At 44.9% G+C, this 18,802-nt stretch overlaps 1 protein-coding gene across 1 annotated transcript in view; it reads right to left on the bottom strand.

The window, feature by feature from the left end:
• EXTL3 (exostosin like glycosyltransferase 3) overlaps positions 1–15,239 on the bottom strand; it is an 89,265-nt gene extending 74,026 nt beyond the window's left edge. The window contains exon 1 of the mRNA XM_066594869.1: positions 15,156–15,239. The gene's annotated coding sequence lies outside the window, so the exon portion shown is untranslated. The remainder of the gene's footprint in view (positions 1–15,155) is intronic.
• Between the last annotated feature and the right edge of the window lie 3,563 nt (positions 15,240–18,802).

Below are 18,802 nucleotides of genomic sequence, written 5' to 3'. Positions count from 1 at the left end.
AGGAAGTGTTGGGACCAGTGGATGTGCGAGGGCACACAAGGTGACCGGGCTCAGGACCCCCGACAGACCACCAGTAAAGAGGAGCGTCTGACCAGACTGTTAGGTGGTGTTGGGACCAGTGGATGTGTGAGGGCACACAAGGTGACCGGGCTCAGGACCCCCGACAGACCACCAGTAGAGAGGAGCGTCTGACCAGACTGTTAGGTGGTGTTGGGACCAGTGGATGTGTGAGGGCACACAAGGTGACCGGGCTCAGGACCCCCGACAGACCACCAGTAGAGAGGAGCGTCTGACCAGACTGTTAGGAGGTGTTGGGACCAGTGGATTTGTGAGGGCACACAAGGTGACCGGGCTCAGGACCCCCGACAGACCACCAGTAGAGAGGAGCATCTGACCAGACTGTTAGGAGGTGTTGGGACCAGTGGATTTGTGAGGGCACACAAGGTGACCGGGCTCAGGACCCCCGACAGACCACCAGTAGAGAGGAGCATCTGACCAGACTGTTAGGTGGTGTTGGGACCAGTGGATGTGTGAGGGCACACAAGGTGACCGGGCCCAGGACCCCCGACAGACCACCAGTAGAGAGGATAATTGTCCGACCAGCACCAGCAACTGTTTCACTGTCCGCGAACCAGAGACAGGGGGTGCCATCGTTACAGCCATGTGTCTATTGAAACCATTTCCAGGTGCTTGGCTGAAAAACATTTGGTCTCATGGTGCCCATTATGTGTACAGTCTTTCTCATCCACCCAGTCACCTCCAAAACTGTGTTGGAGCTAGAGGCGGTACAACAGGGTACTAGAGCCTCCATGCCTGCCTGTATCACATCTTGTATCCAAGCTAGAGCCGGTACAACAGGGTACTAGAGCCTCCATGCCCACCCGTATCACATCTTGTATCCAAGCTAGAGGAGGTACAACAGGGTACTAGAGCCTCCATGCCCCCCATATCACATCTTGTACCCAAGCTAGAGGCGGTTCAACAGGGTACTAGAGCCTCCATGCCCACCTGTATCACATCTTGTATCCAAGCTAGAGGAGGTACAACAGGGTACTAGAGCCTCCATGCCTGCCTGTATCACATCTTGTATCCAAGCTAGAGGCGGTACAACAGGGTACTAGAGCCTCCATGCCCTCCGTATCACATCTTGTATCCAAGCTAGAGGCGGTACTACAGGGTACTAGAGCCTCCGTGCCCACCCATATCACATCTTGTATCCAAGCTAGAGGAGGTACAACAGGGTACTAGAGCCTTCATGCCCACCCGTATCACATCTTGTATCCAAGCTAGAGGAGGTACAACAGGGTACTAGAGCCTTCATGCCCACCCGTATCACATCTTGTATCCAAGCTAGAGGAGGTACAACAGGGTACTTGAGCCTCCATGCCCTCCATATCACATCTTGTATACAAGACAGACAGACTCTTTTTCTAGGGGAGGGCTTGATTTTTACAATGAGGGTATATTTACTCTATGGGAGGCAGTAAAGCGCTCCTGCATGGGGTTACAAGGTTGGCATGGAGCAATCCTTCCTCAACCCCATCCAGCACCTTTGTGATGTTTTGAAATCCCGGCTATGAGTTTAGATCTTCTCCTCCTCCATCAGTCCAGACTTCACAAATTTTGGCTGAATGGACAGAAATTCCCATAGAGGTAAAACGCTGAAAGTTTGTGATGTCTTTCCAGAAGAGTTACAGCGGCAAAAGGGTCCCATCTCCATATTCATCTCAATACCTTATTTACGGCATATCCAAGCAGCTTATATACGTGTGATGGTCAGGGGTTCACATACTTTGGGCCACACAGTGGATGTCTGCAGTACTATAAGTCAAAAACATTCAATCGACTGGCCATTGGTTGGTGGTTTTCCAGCTTATATGTACATACAAGGTATCTTGCCAAGCAATTGCCCACTGACACTGCGCCCACTGACACAACTACTTGGAAGTTCTCAAAAATACTCTGTTGGGCAATCCAAGCAATGGCCGCTAGGCCTCTCGAAAGCCAAGTAATGTATAACCCACAAGGCTGGTGGATTGGAGCCCATGTACTAAGAGTTGGTCCATCGCCCACCAAGTCGAGAGATATTTTCAAACTTTCTAATGATTTTCCTAGTTCTTATGGCTGTAAGATCCAACACAACCATCACACTAGGCGGTCCACTGCGGTCCTGAGCCGAACCGGGCGAATCCCAGGAGAAAGGTTTACAAAGAACCAAGAAACTTGCCAACAGCCCTAACTTTTTAGGCCATTCTATTGAGTGGGTACTGCGTTGGATCCTGTAACCCTGATCAGGACCAAGCCCCATAACCATACGGCACTTTAATATAACGGCATCACAAATATATGGCGCGGGTTTGAAGCTCCGGCAATCCAGCAAGACTAGGTGGGGAAGACCCGGAGGAGACAGAAGTGGTGTATGGCCAACTATAGCTTCTCCTTTCAGGCTTACACAGCACTCAACAAGGACCACGTAGCGAACAGAGGACACGGCGGCGCCGCCCACCAGAGGAAGCGGCGGCGCCGCCCACCAGAGGAAGCCGGAGCGCCGCCCACCAGAGGAAGCCGGAGCGCCGCCCACCAGAGGAAGCCGGAGCGCCGCCCACCAGAGGAAGCCGGAGCGCCGCCCACCAGAGGAAGCCGGAGCGCCGCCCACCAGAGGAAGCCGGAGCGCCGCCCACCAGAGGAAGCCGGAGCGCCGCCCACCAGAGGAAGCCGGAGCGCCGCCCACCAGAGGAAGCCGGAGCGCCGCCCACCAGAGGAAGCCGGAGCGCCGCCCACCAGAGGAAGCCGGAGCGCCGTTTTCTCTATTAGACGTTTTTAGCATAAATTTACAGATTTTAAACATAAAGAACTGTAAATGTCAATTTTCTCCTAAAGTTTTGTACACATTACCCTTCACAAAAAATGAAGACAATTTGCGGTGAAAAAGGGTATATTAACAACTCAAGAAACAAATACAGCAAAAATCATTTTGGCAGACCGAGGGAAAAATGTAATAACAAAGGGCCATAAAAACATCATGTTTAACAATGCTGAAAAAGCACTGGACCCTAAGGCCTCATGTCCACGGGGAAAATCAGATCCGCTGCAGATTCTACATGTAGAATCTGCAGCGGGTCCCTCCTGCCCCGCGGACATGAGCGCTGAAAATAAGAATTTAAAAGTATTTACCATCCGGCGCGGGCGGAGAAGATCAGCTGTTCCTCACGGCCGGATCTTCATTTTCGGCCGGCGGATGAATTCCTGACGCCGGCGGCACGTCGCCGGCACGTCGCCGACGTGCCGCGCGCATGCGCCGGGCACATCCGCCGAGCCGAAGCAAGGAAGATGCGGCCGTGAGGAACAGCTGACCTTCCCCGCCCGCGCCGGATGGTAAATACTTTAAATTCCTATTTTAGGTCTCCCGCGGATCCGGACGGCTTCCATAGGCTTCAATAGAAGCCCGCGGGAGCCGTCCCCGCGGGAGACCCGCACGAAAATGGAGCATGGTCCGGATTTTTCCATGCTCCATTTTTTTTTAAATCCCTTTTATTGACGATCCGCGGGTATTTATCTACCCGCGGGTGGTCAATGCATCCCTATGGGATGCGGATCCGCATGCGGGAGATCCGCTGCGGATCTTAAATCATATTTTGCCCGTGGACATGAGCCCTAAAGGGTTAAACACTCCTGCATTGGGCCGGGGGTGAAGTTGCTTATTGTCCATTTTTGGGGTCATCTAGGTCAATGGTTGGACATAGCAGGACAAGCCCCGACTGCGGTAACTGATGGGCGCGCCGGCGCCCGACTTGCTGACCACATTAACACAGGTGATTTTATCGCGCCAGTGCTGTATGCTGCGAGACGCACGGAAATAGAACCTCCGCGGGTCAGTCTACGGGGGGATTCTTCTATTGCAGTAAGGATCGCTGCGTTCTATTCGTTGGCCGACACTGCGATCTTTAAAAACAAGCGCGGTGACATAAATGCGATGAGACGGCAAAACGCATCACAGGGGAAAAACGCAGGGATACCAGCGCGATATCTGTCTCAGTAGGTCGATATCGCAGTCGCTGGTGCTACTAAGGCCTTTGAGCGGTTTCTTCAACAGGCATCTCCCGGATCCCCTGCTCCCGGGCTGCCGCACCCGGTTTGAGGTCATCGAGCCCCTGAGAGGATACCATTTCCCATGTAATAAACTGTATATACGATGGCTCGTGCAGCAGACCTTCCTCATCGCGCAGTCATGTCTGTCTGGTCCGCCATTAACACTGATCTGCGTTTACCCCGTACGCAGCCTGGCGCCCGCACTATACGTGGCGCCCCCAGCGTCCAGGCATCTCTGAGGGTGTCAGAGGTTGGCGGCTTATTGCTGTATACATGACTGCCGGCGTCACACGAGCGGATTATGTGCGCCATCCGCAGGGCACCGGACTCACTGATTGGATTATCCATATGTTTTTACCGTGCGCAGGGCAGTGAAATACACCACTGCAGAAAAGCACTGGTCGCTCCACAGAATCGCTGGCATCATGTGTGCGCAGATACGTGTGCGCCCATGTGATGTCCGCTGACACCCCACGGGAAGGAATCCGGTGGAGTCGGGTCACGTGATCTGGCGGCCACAGATTTTTGTTAATTAAAGAGCTTATCCAGACAGTGCCAGCATACAATAGGGACGGAGCGGAAGCCGCAGCGCCGCCACTTGTGTAGCGGGCGGTGAGTGTAATTACAGGCGCAGGTCTCATTGAAATCAACAAGAGCTGCACCTGCAATTGCAAGCGCCGTCCACTAAACAAGTGGCGGCGCAGCAGCTTCCGCTCCGACCCCACTGTATGCTGGCGCTGCCTGCATAACCTCTTTATATTACACAACTCTGCGGCCGCCGAGATCACCCGACGACACCGGATGTATTCCCGTAGGGTTTGATTTCCCTCTGGCTCGCGGTAGCCGGGCGGCACACTGCGCCATCTTGTGGGAAGGAACCTTCCATTAATTTGCCTTAAATTATTTTTACCCTTTTGTGAATCCAGTCGGTCACCGCCGGCAACGAACCGATCCCAAAACACTGGCGCATAGTCGGAACTAGCTTGTCAGCCAGCAGTCACAGACAAACACGCTGCGCAGCGTACAGCGAGCCCGGTCCTCGTACCGCTGAGGTAACATGAAAGCTGTGCTGTGATTGGTTGTTATATATTATACTGCTGAGGTAACATGAAAGCTGCGCTGTGATTGGTTGTTATATATTATACCGCTGAGGTAACATGAAAGCTGCGCTGTGATTGGTTGTTATATATTATACTGCTGAGGTAACATGAAAGCTGTGCTGTGATTGGTTGTTATATATTATACTGCTGAGGTAACATGAAAGCTGCGCTGTGATTGGTTGTTATATATTATACTGAGGTAACATGAAAGCTGTGCTGTGATTGGTTGTTATATATTATACTGAGGTAACATGAAAGCTGCGCTGTGATTGGTTGTTATATATTATACTGCTGAGGTAACATGAAAGCTGCGCTGTGATTGGTTGTTATATATTATACTGCTGAGGTAACATGAAAGCTGCGCTGTGATTGGTTGTTATATATTATACTGAGGTAACATGAAAGCTGTGCTGTGATTGGTTGTTATATATTATACTGAGGTAACATGAAAGCTGCGCTGTGATTGGTTGTTATATATTATACTGAGGTAACATGAAAGCTGTGCTGTGATTGGTTGTTATATATTATACTGCTGAGGTAACATGAAAGCTGCGCTGTGATTGGTTGTTATATATTATACTGCTGAGGTAACATGAAAGCTGCGCTGTGATTGGTTGTTCTATATTATACCGCTGAGGTAACAGGAAAGCTGCGCTGTGATTGGTTGTTATATATTACGCTGAGGTAACATGAAAGCTGCGCTGTGATTGGTTGTTATATATTATGCCACTGAGGTAACATGAAAGCAGCGCTGTGATTGGTTGTTATATATTATACCACTGAGGTAACATGAAAGCTGCGCTGTGATTGGTTGTTATATATTATACCGCTGAGGTAACATGAAAGCTGCGCTGTGATTGGTTGTTATATATTATACCGCTGAGGTAACATGAAAGCTGCGCTGTGATTGGTGGTTATATATTATACTGAGGTAACATGAAAGCTGTGCTGTGATTGGTTGTTATATATTATACTGCTGAGGTAACATGAAAGCTGCGCTGTGATTGGTTGTTATATATTATACCGCTGAGGTAACATGAAAGCTGCGCTGTGATTGGTTGTTATATATTATACTGCTGAGGTAACATGAAAGCTGTGCTGTGATTGGTTGTTATATATTATACTGCTGAGGTAACATGAAAGCTGCGCTGTGATTGGTTGTTATATATTATACTGAGGTAACATGAAAGCTGTGCTGTGATTGGTTGTTATATATTATACTGAGGTAACATGAAAGCTGCGCTGTGATTGGTTGTTATATATTATACTGCTGAGGTAACATGAAAGCTGCGCTGTGATTGGTTGTTATATATTATACTGCTGAGGTAACATGAAAGCTGCGCTGTGATTGGTTGTTATATATTATACTGAGGTAACATGAAAGCTGTGCTGTGATTGGTTGTTATATATTATACTGAGGTAACATGAAAGCTGCGCTGTGATTGGTTGTTATATATTATACTGAGGTAACATGAAAGCTGTGCTGTGATTGGTTGTTATATATTATACTGCTGAGGTAACATGAAAGCTGCGCTGTGATTGGTTGTTATATATTATACTGCTGAGGTAACATGAAAGCTGCGCTGTGATTGGTTGTTCTATATTATACCGCTGAGGTAACAGGAAAGCTGCGCTGTGATTGGTTGTTATATATTACGCTGAGGTAACATGAAAGCTGCGCTGTGATTGGTTGTTATATATTATGCCACTGAGGTAACATGAAAGCAGCGCTGTGATTGGTTGTTATATATTATACCACTGAGGTAACATGAAAGCTGCGCTGTGATTGGTTGTTATATATTATACCGCTGAGGTAACATGAAAGCTGCGCTGTGATTGGTTGTTATATATTATACCGCTGAGGTAACATGAAAGCTGCGCTGTGATTGGTGGTTATATATTATACTGAGGTAACATGAAAGCTGTGCTGTGATTGGTTGTTATATATTATACCGCTGAGGTAACATGAAAGCTGCGCTGTGATTGGTGGTTATATATTATACCGCTGAGGTAACATGAAAGCTGCGCTGTGATTGGTTGTTATATATTATAGCGCTGAGGTAACATGAAAGCTGTGCTGTGATTGGTTGTTATATATTATACCGCTGAGGTAACATGAAAGCTGTGCTGTGATTGGTTGTTATATATTATATCACTGAGGTAACATGAAAGCTGCGCTGTGATTGGTTGTTATATATTATACCGCTGAGGTAACATGAAAGCTGTGTTGTGATTGGTTGTTATATATTATAATGCTGAGGTAACATGAAAGCTGCGCTGTGATTGGTTGTTATATATTATACTGCTGAGGTAACATGAAAGCTGCGCTGTGATTGGTTGTTATATATTATACTGCTGAGGTAACATGAAAGCTGCGCTGTGATTGGTTGTTATATATTATACTGCTGAGGTAACATGAAAGCTGCGCTGTGATTGGTGGTCATATATTATACTGCTGAGGTAACATGAATGCTCTGCTGTGATTGGTTGTTATATATTATACCACTGAGGTAACATGAAAGCTGCGCTGTGATTGGTTGTTATATATTATACTGCTGAGGTAACATGAAAGCTGCGCTGTGATTGGTGGTCATATATTATACTGCTGAGGTAACATGAATGCTCTGCTGTGATTGGTTGTTATATATTATACTGCTGAGGTAACATGAAAGCTCTGCTGTGATTGGTTGCTATATATTATACTGCTGAGGTAACATGAAAGCTGCGCTGTGATTGGTTGTTATATATTATACTGCTGAGGTAACATGAATGCTCTGCTGTGATTGGTTGTTATATATTATACTGCTGAGGTAACATGAAAGCTCTGCTGTGATTGGTTGTTATATATTATACTGCTGAGGTAACATGAAAGCTGCACTGCGATTGGTGGTCATATATTATACTGCTGAGGTAACATGAATGCTCTGCTGTGATTGGTTGTTATATATTATACCGCTGAGGTAACATGAAAGCTGCGCTGTTATTGGTGGTCATATATTATACTGCTGAGGTAACATGAATGCTCTGCTGTGATTGGTTGTTATATATTATATCACTGAGGTAACATGAAAGCTGCGCTGTGATTGGTTGTTATATATTATACCGCTGAGGTAACATGAAAGCTGTGTTGTGATTGGTTGTTATATATTATAATGCTGAGGTAACATGAAAGCTGCGCTGTGATTGGTTGTTATATATTATACTGCTGAGGCAACATGAACGCTGTGCTGTGATTGGTTGTTATATATTATACTGAGGTAACATGAAAGCTGCGCTGTGATTGGTTGTTATATATTATACCGCTGAGGTAACATGAAAGCCGCGCTGTGATTGGTTGTTATATATTATACCGCTGAGGTAACATGAAAGCTGTGCTGTGATTGGTTGTTATATATTATACCGCTGAGGTAACATGAAAGCTGTGATGTGATTGGTTGTTATATATTATACCGCTGAGGTAACATGAAAGCTGTGATGTGATTGGTTGTTATATATTACACTGAGGTAACATGAAAGCTGCGCTGTGATTGGTTTTTATATATTATACTGAGGTAACATGAAAGCTGCGCCGTGATTGGTTGTTATATATTATACCGCGGAGGTAACATGAAAGCTGTGCTGTGATTGGTGGTTATATATTATACTGCTGAGGTAACATGAAAGCTGCGCTGTGATTGGTGGTTATATATTATACTGCTGAGGTAACATGAAAGCTGCGCTGTGATTGGTGGTTATATATTATACTGCTGAGGTAACATGAAAGCTGCGCTGTGATTGGTTGTTATATATTATACTGCTGAGGTAACATGAAAGCTGCGCTGTGATTGGTTGTTATATATTATACTGAGATAACATGAAAGCTGCGCTGTGATTGGTTGTTATATATTATACCGCAGAGGTAACATGAAAGCTGCGCTGTGATTGGTTGTTATATATTATACTGCTGAGGTGACATGAAAGCTGCGCTGTGATTGGTTGTTATATATTATACCACTGAGGTAACATGAAAGCTGTGCTGTGATTGGTTGTTATATATTATACTGCTGAGGTACCATGAAAGCTGCGCTGTGATTGGTTGTTATATATTATACTGCTGAGGTAACATGAAAGCTGCGCTGTGATTGGTTGTTATATATTATACCGCTGAGGTAACATGAAAGCTGCGCTGTGATTGGTTGTTATATATTATACCGCTGAGGTAACATGAAAGCTGCGCTGTGATTGGTTGTTATATATTATACCGCTGAGGTAACATGAAAGCTGCGCTGTGATTGGTTGTTATATATTATACTGCTGAGGTGACATGAAAGCTGCGCTGTGATTGGTTGTTATATATTATACCACTGAGGTAACATGAAAGCTGTGCTGTGATTGGTTGTTATATATTATACTGCTGAGGTACCATGAAAGCTGCGCTGTGATTGGTTGTTATATATTATACTGCTGAGGTAACATGAAAGCTGCGCTGTGATTGGTTGTTATATATTATACCGCTGAGGTAACATGAAAGCTGCGCTGTGATTGGTTGTTATATATTATACCGCTGAGGTAACATGAAAGCTGCGCTGTGATTGGTTGTTATATATTATACCGCTGAGGTAACATGAAAGCTGCGCTGTGATTGGTTGTTATATATTATACCGCTGAGGTAACATGAAAGCTGCGCTGTGATTGGTTGTTATATATTATACCGCTGAGGTAACATGAAAGCTGCACTGTGATTGGTTGTTATATATTATACCGCTGAGGTAACATGAAAGCTGCGCTGTGATTGGTTGTTATATATTATACCGCTGAGGTAACATGAAAGCTGCGCTGTGATTGGTTGTTATATATTATACCGCTGAGGTAACATGAAAGCTGCGCTGTGATTGGTTGTTATATATTATACCGCTGAGGTAACATGAAAGCTGCGCTGTGATTGGTTGTTATATATTATACCGCTGAGGTAACATGAAAGCTGTGCTGTGATTGGTTGTTATTAGAGATGAGCGAACGTACTCGTTACGAGTACTTACGCACCCGAGCACCGCCATTTTCGAGTACAGCGGTACTCGCGCGTAAAGATTCGGGGGGCAGCAGGGGGGAGAGAGAGAGGGCTCCCCCCTGTTCCCCGCTGCTACCCCCCGCACCGCCGCGCCTCTCCCCGCCCCCCGACGCCCCCCGAATCTTTACGCCCGAGTACTGACGTACTCGAAAATGGCGGTACTCGGGTGCGTAAGTACTCATTACGAGTACGTTCGCTCATCTCTAGTTGTTATATATTATACCGAGGTAACATGAAAGCTGCGCTGTGATTGGTTGTTATATATTATACCGAGGTAACATGAAAGCTGCGCTGTGATTGGTTGTTATATATTATGCTGAGGTAACATGAAAGCTGCGCTGTGATTGGTTGTTATATATTATACCGCTGAGGTAACATGAAAGCTGCGCTGTGATTGGTTGTTATATATTATACTGCTGAGGTAACATGAAAGCTGCGCTGTGATTGGTTGTTATATATTATACTGAGGTAACATGAAAGCTGTGCTGTGATTGGTTGTTATATATTATACCGCTGAGGTAACATGAAAGCTGCGCTGTGATTGGTTGTTATATATTATACCGCTGAGGTAACATGAAAGCTGTGCTGTGATTGGTTGTTATATATTATACTGAGGTAACATGAAAGCTGTGCTGTGATTGGTTGTTATATATTATACTGCTGAGGTAACATGAAAGCTGTGCTGTGATTGGTGGTTATATATTATACTGCTAACGTAACATGAAAGCTGCGCTGTGATTGGTTGTTATATATTATACCGGTGAGGTAACATGAAAGCTGCGCTGTGATTGGTTGTTATATATTATACCGCTGAGGTAACATGAAAGCTGTGCTGTGATTGGTTGTTATATATTATACCGCTGAGGTAACATGAAAGCTGTGCTGTGATTGGTTGTTATATATTATACTGAGGTAACATGAAAGCTGTGCTGTGATTGGTTGTTATATATTATACTGAGGTAACATGAAAGCTGCGCTGTGATTGGTTGTTATATATTATACTGCTGAGGTAACATGAAAGCTGTGCTGTGATTGGGTGTTATATATTATAACGCTGAGGTAACATGAAAGCTGTGCTGTGATTGGGTGTTATATATTATACTGAGGTAACATGAAAGCTGCACTGTGATTGGTTGTTATATATTATACCGCCAGCTGCCTACACAAGGGCGAGCGGCATTTCGGGCCGTGAAACGCTGCCCAACACGGCGCTTGTGAATGTGCAAGGTGATTTTCAGGGAAGACCGCATCGGTGAAGTTCCGATACTCTCGCGCAAGTTACTGGACATAAGGCTCGCTGATAATATCCCACACCGCGTCCTGCTGCTGGATGTAAATACACATGTAAAGATTAGTCCTTTTATCTTATATTTGGTGGTGGGGGGGGGGGTGATGAAATTGGGGGAATCTATAGATTTCTGTGCAGTATATGTGAGGACATTGTTATCTAACCCCATTTATAATATATGGGAGGGGGGGAGCGATATAGGACTGAGGCCCAATGTCCGCGTGCGGATAGGAAACAATGGGGCGTTCCGCAACTGAATTAAGGCTGCGGATCTGATTTTTAGGTGCTTTGCGGACGCCCCGCACGGATCTGAGATCGCAGCATGCTGCATCTTATCACGGATGTGGCTCCATTCATCTCTATGGAACATGAAAATACACAAACCGCCATCACCCGCAAGCCATTATAAAAATTACTTTAAAGATGATCCGCAGTGCATCCGCTGCAGATATCCGCGCGTGCCGTGGATATTCGGCCTAATAGTTTATAAAATGAACAGCGATAAAGAAGTGCATATAATATATATGGACAATATAGGATATAAGGCCAACACGATAATGAGGACAGTGCTAGGACACAGGGATTATAATAGCAAATCTGAGGTGCGTGATAAATAACATTTTGCTATGAGGACACAAATATATTGGCACTGTGTATATATGTACAGCAATATATCATGCACAGTATATTATACAATATATAAGGAAATATAATGTAATAAAAGGTAGATCTGCAGATATATACAGGCAGTGCTATATGAAAGTCTGAATATGTAGATATGTAGGGAGTGGTATACAATATGAGGTCAGTGATATTACAAAGTGTATATGAGGTCAGCAATAGTACAGTATGCGCTATATGAAGACAGTGTACTGTATATGATATATCACAGTGCATGATATAAGGAGTGTATATATGACAGTTTACATGTATGAGGACAGTGATATATGACACATCTATACAATATGACAGTGATCTATGCCACAGTGTATAAGACATATGACATGAACACAGCGATAGTATACTAGTGTACCATATAGGATATAAGTTGTTTTTAATATATCATGCATGGCACAGTGATATACGAATTATGACATGAGGACAGTGATCTATGACAGTCTATCATATGAACTGTCATATTACTGTCCTCATATACAGTACACTATAATATCGGTACCCTAATGAGTCATATCAGACTGTCTCATCACTGTCCTCATGTCATATTATATTCATCATCATACAGAAAGTGTCATATCAAATGAGGACAGTGATATTACAGTGTATTGTATGATAAAGTTAGGACAGAGCATAAGATAACATAGGAGGACATATGAGACAGGACAGAGAATAAGATATAACATATGGGGACAGTGATATTACACCAGAGTACTGTATAAGAAACATGATATGACACTCAATATAACAGTAAAATATGAGCGTATATCCTAGTAATATTAGTGACGTGATATGAGTTCAGTGATATATGACAGTGTATAACTATCACATGATAGGGCAGTAATGTAGACAGTGATATATCAAACAGCCTATATGATGAGGACATGGCGATAAAACAGTCTGTATCATATGTAATATATATCAGAGTCATAATATCTCTGTTATATCACTGTCCACTTATCATGCAGACTGTCCTATCACATGAGGACAGCGATATTACACAGTATCAGATATCACAGTGTATATGAGGACAGTAATGCAAGACAGTCTGTATGACATATCAGGACAGCGATATTACAGTGTACTATATATAATTTGAGGATAGTGATATATGATGCCGACGCTAGGATACATGACAACGTATAAGATATAAGTGTACAGAAAACGATGTATGATGACAGCGATAACATGACAGTGTATAGAATATGAGGACAGCGATATATTGAAATATTACAGGGCATATGATGAGAGCAGTGACAGTGTATCATATGACATATCAGGACAGTGATATTACAGTACACAGTATATGACGTATTATAGTGTAGGATATGAGGACACTGATATATAAGTGTATAAAATGTGATCTACAAGGACAGTGATACATGACAGTGTATAGAGTATAAGGACAGCAATGTTTCAGTGTACTGTGAGATATTGCAGTGTATATGATATATGACATCAGGACAGTATTACAACGCATTGTATATGATGCATTACATTGCAGGATATGAGGTCAGTATACGTCATACAGAATAGGATGTACTAGGACAATGATACAGCACATATATTTGACATATTAGGACAGTGATATAACAGGAATGCATGATGTATTACAGTGTAGGATATGAGGACAGTTATGTTACATAGAAGTGTATAGAATATGATGAACGAGGACAATGCACATGGCACAGGGTATATGATATATGACATCAGGACTGATATTACAGTTCACAGTGTATGACGTATTACAGTGTAGGATATGAGGATAGTATATGTTATATAAAAGTGTATAGAATATGATGTACGAGGACAGTGATACAGGGCATATCATATATGCCATATCAGGACTGATATTACAGTGCACAGTATATGATGTATTACAGTGTAGAATATGAGGATAGTATATGTTATATAGAAGTGTATAGAATACGATGTACGAGGTGGTCAGTGATATATGGTACAGGGTATATTATACAGAACAGTATATAGACACATGCACAGTGACACATGGTATACAGTATATATTACAGTGTAGGATATGAGGACAGTGTATGATAGAAGTGTATAGAAAATGATGAACAAGGACAGTGCACAGGGCATATGATATATGCCATATCAGAACTGTGATATTACAGTGAACAGTATATGATGTATTACAGTGTAGAATATGAGGATAGTATATGTTATATAGAAGTGTATAGAATACGATGTACGAGGAGGTCAGTGATATATGGTACAGGGTATATTATACAGAACAGTATATAGACATGCACAGTGACACATGGTATACAGTATATATTACAGTGTAGGATATGAGGACAGTGTATATGATAGAAGTGTATAGAAAATGATGAACAAGGACAGTGCACAGGGCATATGATATATGCCATATCAGAACTGTGATATTACAGTGCACAGTATATGATGTATTACAGTGTAGAATATGGGGACAGTATATGTGATATAGAAGTGTATAGAATACGATGTACGAGGTCAGTGATACAGGGTATACAATACAGAACATGACACAGGGTATATGATATATGCCATATCAGGACTGTGATATTACAGTGTAGGATATGAGGGCAGTGTATAGAATATGATGTACGAGGGGGTCAGTGATACATGGCACAGGGTATACAGTACAGAACAGTATATAGAAGAGGATATCTGCACGGCGATACAGGACAGTGTATGATATGAGGACCGTCTGTATGATACGCCTGTATACACGATATAGAAGTGTATGGCATACGATGTCCGAAGGCAGTGGTACATGGCACGGGGTATGTGATACCGGACAGCGGATATGATACGCACAGTGTACATCATATGATACAGGAAGGCAGTATGTACATAGAGGATACACGGCACGATGTACGTGAGCTGGTACATACATGATGTATGCCGTGCTATACGCACCTCCCCACCGCTCTCTCCCCAGTGCCCCTCTTACCGCCGCCCGGTGTCTCCGCCTCGCACTGTACACCGCTGCTGTACGAGAACACACCGCCGAGCAACAAATCTCGCGAGAATCCACCGCGAACACGCCGGCCTCGGCCCCGCCCACCACCGTTCACGTCCCCCTTATCCCCTCCCATCACTCTGTGCTCCACCCATCACTGTGCCCGACGCTACAAGCCCCGCCTACATCCGTGCCCGGCAGACAGAGATAGCGCGCGGACAGCGGAGCTCTCTGGACCACAGCTCCACCTGGCGGCCGCATTCAGCGTTGTCATGGTGATAACGAAACAATTAACCCTATACAAGCCTGTAAGGGACAATAAAGAGTGTGAACTTCCTGTGTGCCCCGCGGTGATGGAAGCTGCTACCGTAAAGAGAGCGGCATAGTGCTGTAATTCTTATCACTTTAGGGTTGGAGCCATGATGTGATAAATGTGCATAGAACATGGATTATATTATAACGATCATTATTATTAGCGCAGCTAGAAATATCTGCAGCAGTTGTACTGATAAATCTGCGCCATTTCTATTCACTACCAGCAAACGCTCGAAAATACGTAAACACTCTGTCATAACATCTCCCAAAAATGGTGGGCTGTAAGGAGCGCGCTGGGTGGTACAGTTGCCACGGCAACCGTGCGATGCCCTACACATCAGTCCAGAAGCAGCGGCCTGTATGCTGGGCATCGTACCGTACATGGCGCCTGTACGACTTACTTATACCGCTGTCGGAGGGAGCAGGCCACCATTTTTTTTCGGATTCGGAAAGGAAAACATCCATTAAAAAAATCGGAGGGCCGGTATATCGCTCATGCACCGCCATATTAAAATGGCGCTGTCATACGGCTGAGTGCATGAGTCCTAATTAAAACATTTGTCGCGAGTTCTGGAATTGCGATGCAAGTTCAGGATGGCACCGGCGCTCTATCATGGGACCACCGCCGTTCACACTAATGGTGGTCCCTGAGGCACGACCGCTGTACTTGGCTATCTTCAGAAGAGACAAATGGCGCACTCACGGTTGATCGGTGCCACTCCATTCATATGGCGGTAACGGGACCCCCATTCTCATGATCGGGGGGATCTCGGCAGTCAGATGCCCCCAATCAGACACGTAGAAGGTTACAACGTGGCACCACATCTTTCACCCCTCCCCAAAACTCATCATACATGTCAGCGCAGTGGGCGGATCCCAGCAACTTAACTCCAGAGGCCGTTGTTAATGAGATACCGCCACCTACGGGGCTTAGAGAGGGAAGGGGGGTCTCCCCTTTACCCCATCGGTACCCCCGCCATCGGATCACAGGGTACCAATGGATGCCATGGCATGGAGAAGCCAAATCATGGCCTGTGGGTCTGCCATGTACGGAGGCTTATAAGGGCATTTATATGGGCACTAGTGAGTTACCCCTAAGACTCTCACATGGACACCCCGCCCGAGTGCCGGGCGACACAGCACACATTATATGCCCCATTCTCACATGTGAAGATAGGCCATGCTTCAGCTCTTCTGTCCTGCATGATGTGAGAGAGAAAAAATACTTTAAATGAGCTCCTTGAGAACAAAGGGTTAATACAAGGCGTGCGCCCCCTGCCTCGCGTATACGCAATATTGTATCTGCCTTGTAAATACCGCCTAATAGGTTTAAAGAAAATGACAGTTGTAATAATGCACCGCACTACATATGTATTGCGGTGTATTATATGGTCGCATCCTCAAGTCCTCTTATAGGAGGAAGAAATGTGGTGAAAAAAGGAAACAACTAGGTTTTTACATTAAAAAAAACCACAAAAGAAAAAAAATTGTCAGTTTTCCAATAAAACATATTTTACCGTAGAAAAAATATAAAAAAACAAAACCTAGAAAATTGGTATTGTGTCCATAGAGCCCCACAGGGGAAAGCGTGATGTTACCTACGCCGTACGGTGCGCACCGTAGAAAACAATAGCCTAAGGCCTCCTGACCACGAGCGTTTAACCGTGAATGCCCGCAGAGACCACGTACGTCCACGAGCGCTCGCCGTTTATCTCACGCACTCATGCGCAGTGTGACTCTGTCTTTTATTAAAATTCGCTGCTTTGTTTCATTTTCATAGCGGCGTGGTGTATGAAATCGCCGCCCCTACGCAATGTATCCGTCTCATGCCGTGTGGTACGTGTATCTGGCGTCCATGGATCGGGGAAGGTCCATTGACTTTCATTGACTCCATTCACTGCGTATTATGTGGCCGTGCTGCGTATGCATAATACATGAGCCCTAAGGCCCAATGTCCACGGGGGGATTTGATTTGCAGAATCCGTGGATGGTAATTCAAGCCGCCCACAGGGAAGGATGGGCGTCCGCACCTGAATTAAAGTATGTGGATTTGTTGCGCGGATCTTCGGGTCCGGAAAAACAAATCGCAGCGCGCTCCGTTTTAGTGCGGACTCTGTGCAGACGGCTTCCATTGAATTCGATGGAAGCCGTCCGATCCGTGGCCACGGATTTCGCGGGAAAGCAGGAGTTTAAAAAAAAAGTGAACTGCACATGTGCGTCAGCGCGCCGGCCGGCACTTCCACACACATCTGCAGCGCAGGAAAAAGAAGACCCGGACAGGTACGTGCGGTCGCCAGCAGGGCCAGATTCCACGGCGGGCTCCTGCATACGGAATCCTCCCCGCCAGTGGACAAGAGGCCTTAATGAGAATGTTTGATTTTGATCATCCCGCGTTCCAAAAAACTGAAACAGCGATCAAAAAGCTGTGCGCACTCAAGAATGGTACAAATGAAAACCTCCACTCACCCCGCAGAACCCCCCCCCCCTCCCCCATGCGGCGCCGCAGACAAGGAAAGCTACAATTGTAAACATGGTGATGAAAAATGTTCTTATTGGGAAAAGTGATACCAATAAAAACGTCAACTCATCCATCAAAAACACCCCCACGTGGCGCCGTAGACACACACACAAAAAAAAAAGTCATGTCATCTCTCAGAATATGGCAATGCAAGAGAAAAAAAAAAGAAAAATGCTTTTATTGTGCAAAAGTAGTAAAAAATATCTATAAATTTGGTATGTCAGTAATGGTAGAGCCCCTCAGATTTAGGCCGCCATCTCACACGGTGGAATCGCAGCGGGAATTCTGCAACGGAATACCCGCAGTGTTGCTGATGATGACCGCAGGTTGCGGAAGAGCTGCAGAATGTAACCCGTGTATTTCAAGGATTGAATCCCGCAGCACTAAGCTTGGGGTTAGACACATGGACGTATTTTTCTACCCTTTTATGGATATGATAATCATGGTCGCATAACGGGGCAAAACTAAACAACTGATTCCAGTAGTTTAGTTTTCACTATCAGGATTCTTGCCCGTTAATTGTGCGGACGAGAGAAGATAATACTACTAGGGCGGGCTCTAACTGCATGCGGGATAGATTGGGCAGGACTATCTTCCCGCTATTCTTTTCAAACTCTAGCGCTATGGTGCGGAGTTGAGAAAAAAACCCCTTGTTCATGCGCAACTAGCTCCGTACCAATGGACATAGTTGTGTATATGGCCATCCGAAATCGCCCCAAGGGCTCATGTCCACGACCGTGTTTTCATCTTGTATAATACGTGAATAGGGTCAATGCGCATATGCGTGTAGACACTGTGTATGTAT

The sequence above is a fragment of the Eleutherodactylus coqui genome, chromosome 1, assembly GCF_035609145.1.
Source record: "Eleutherodactylus coqui strain aEleCoq1 chromosome 1, aEleCoq1.hap1, whole genome shotgun sequence".
In the NCBI taxonomy this organism is placed as follows: domain Eukaryota; kingdom Metazoa; phylum Chordata; class Amphibia; order Anura; family Eleutherodactylidae; genus Eleutherodactylus; species Eleutherodactylus coqui.
The sequence above is the reverse complement of the archived record's forward strand: the minus strand, read 5'-3'. Positions and strand labels throughout refer to the sequence as shown.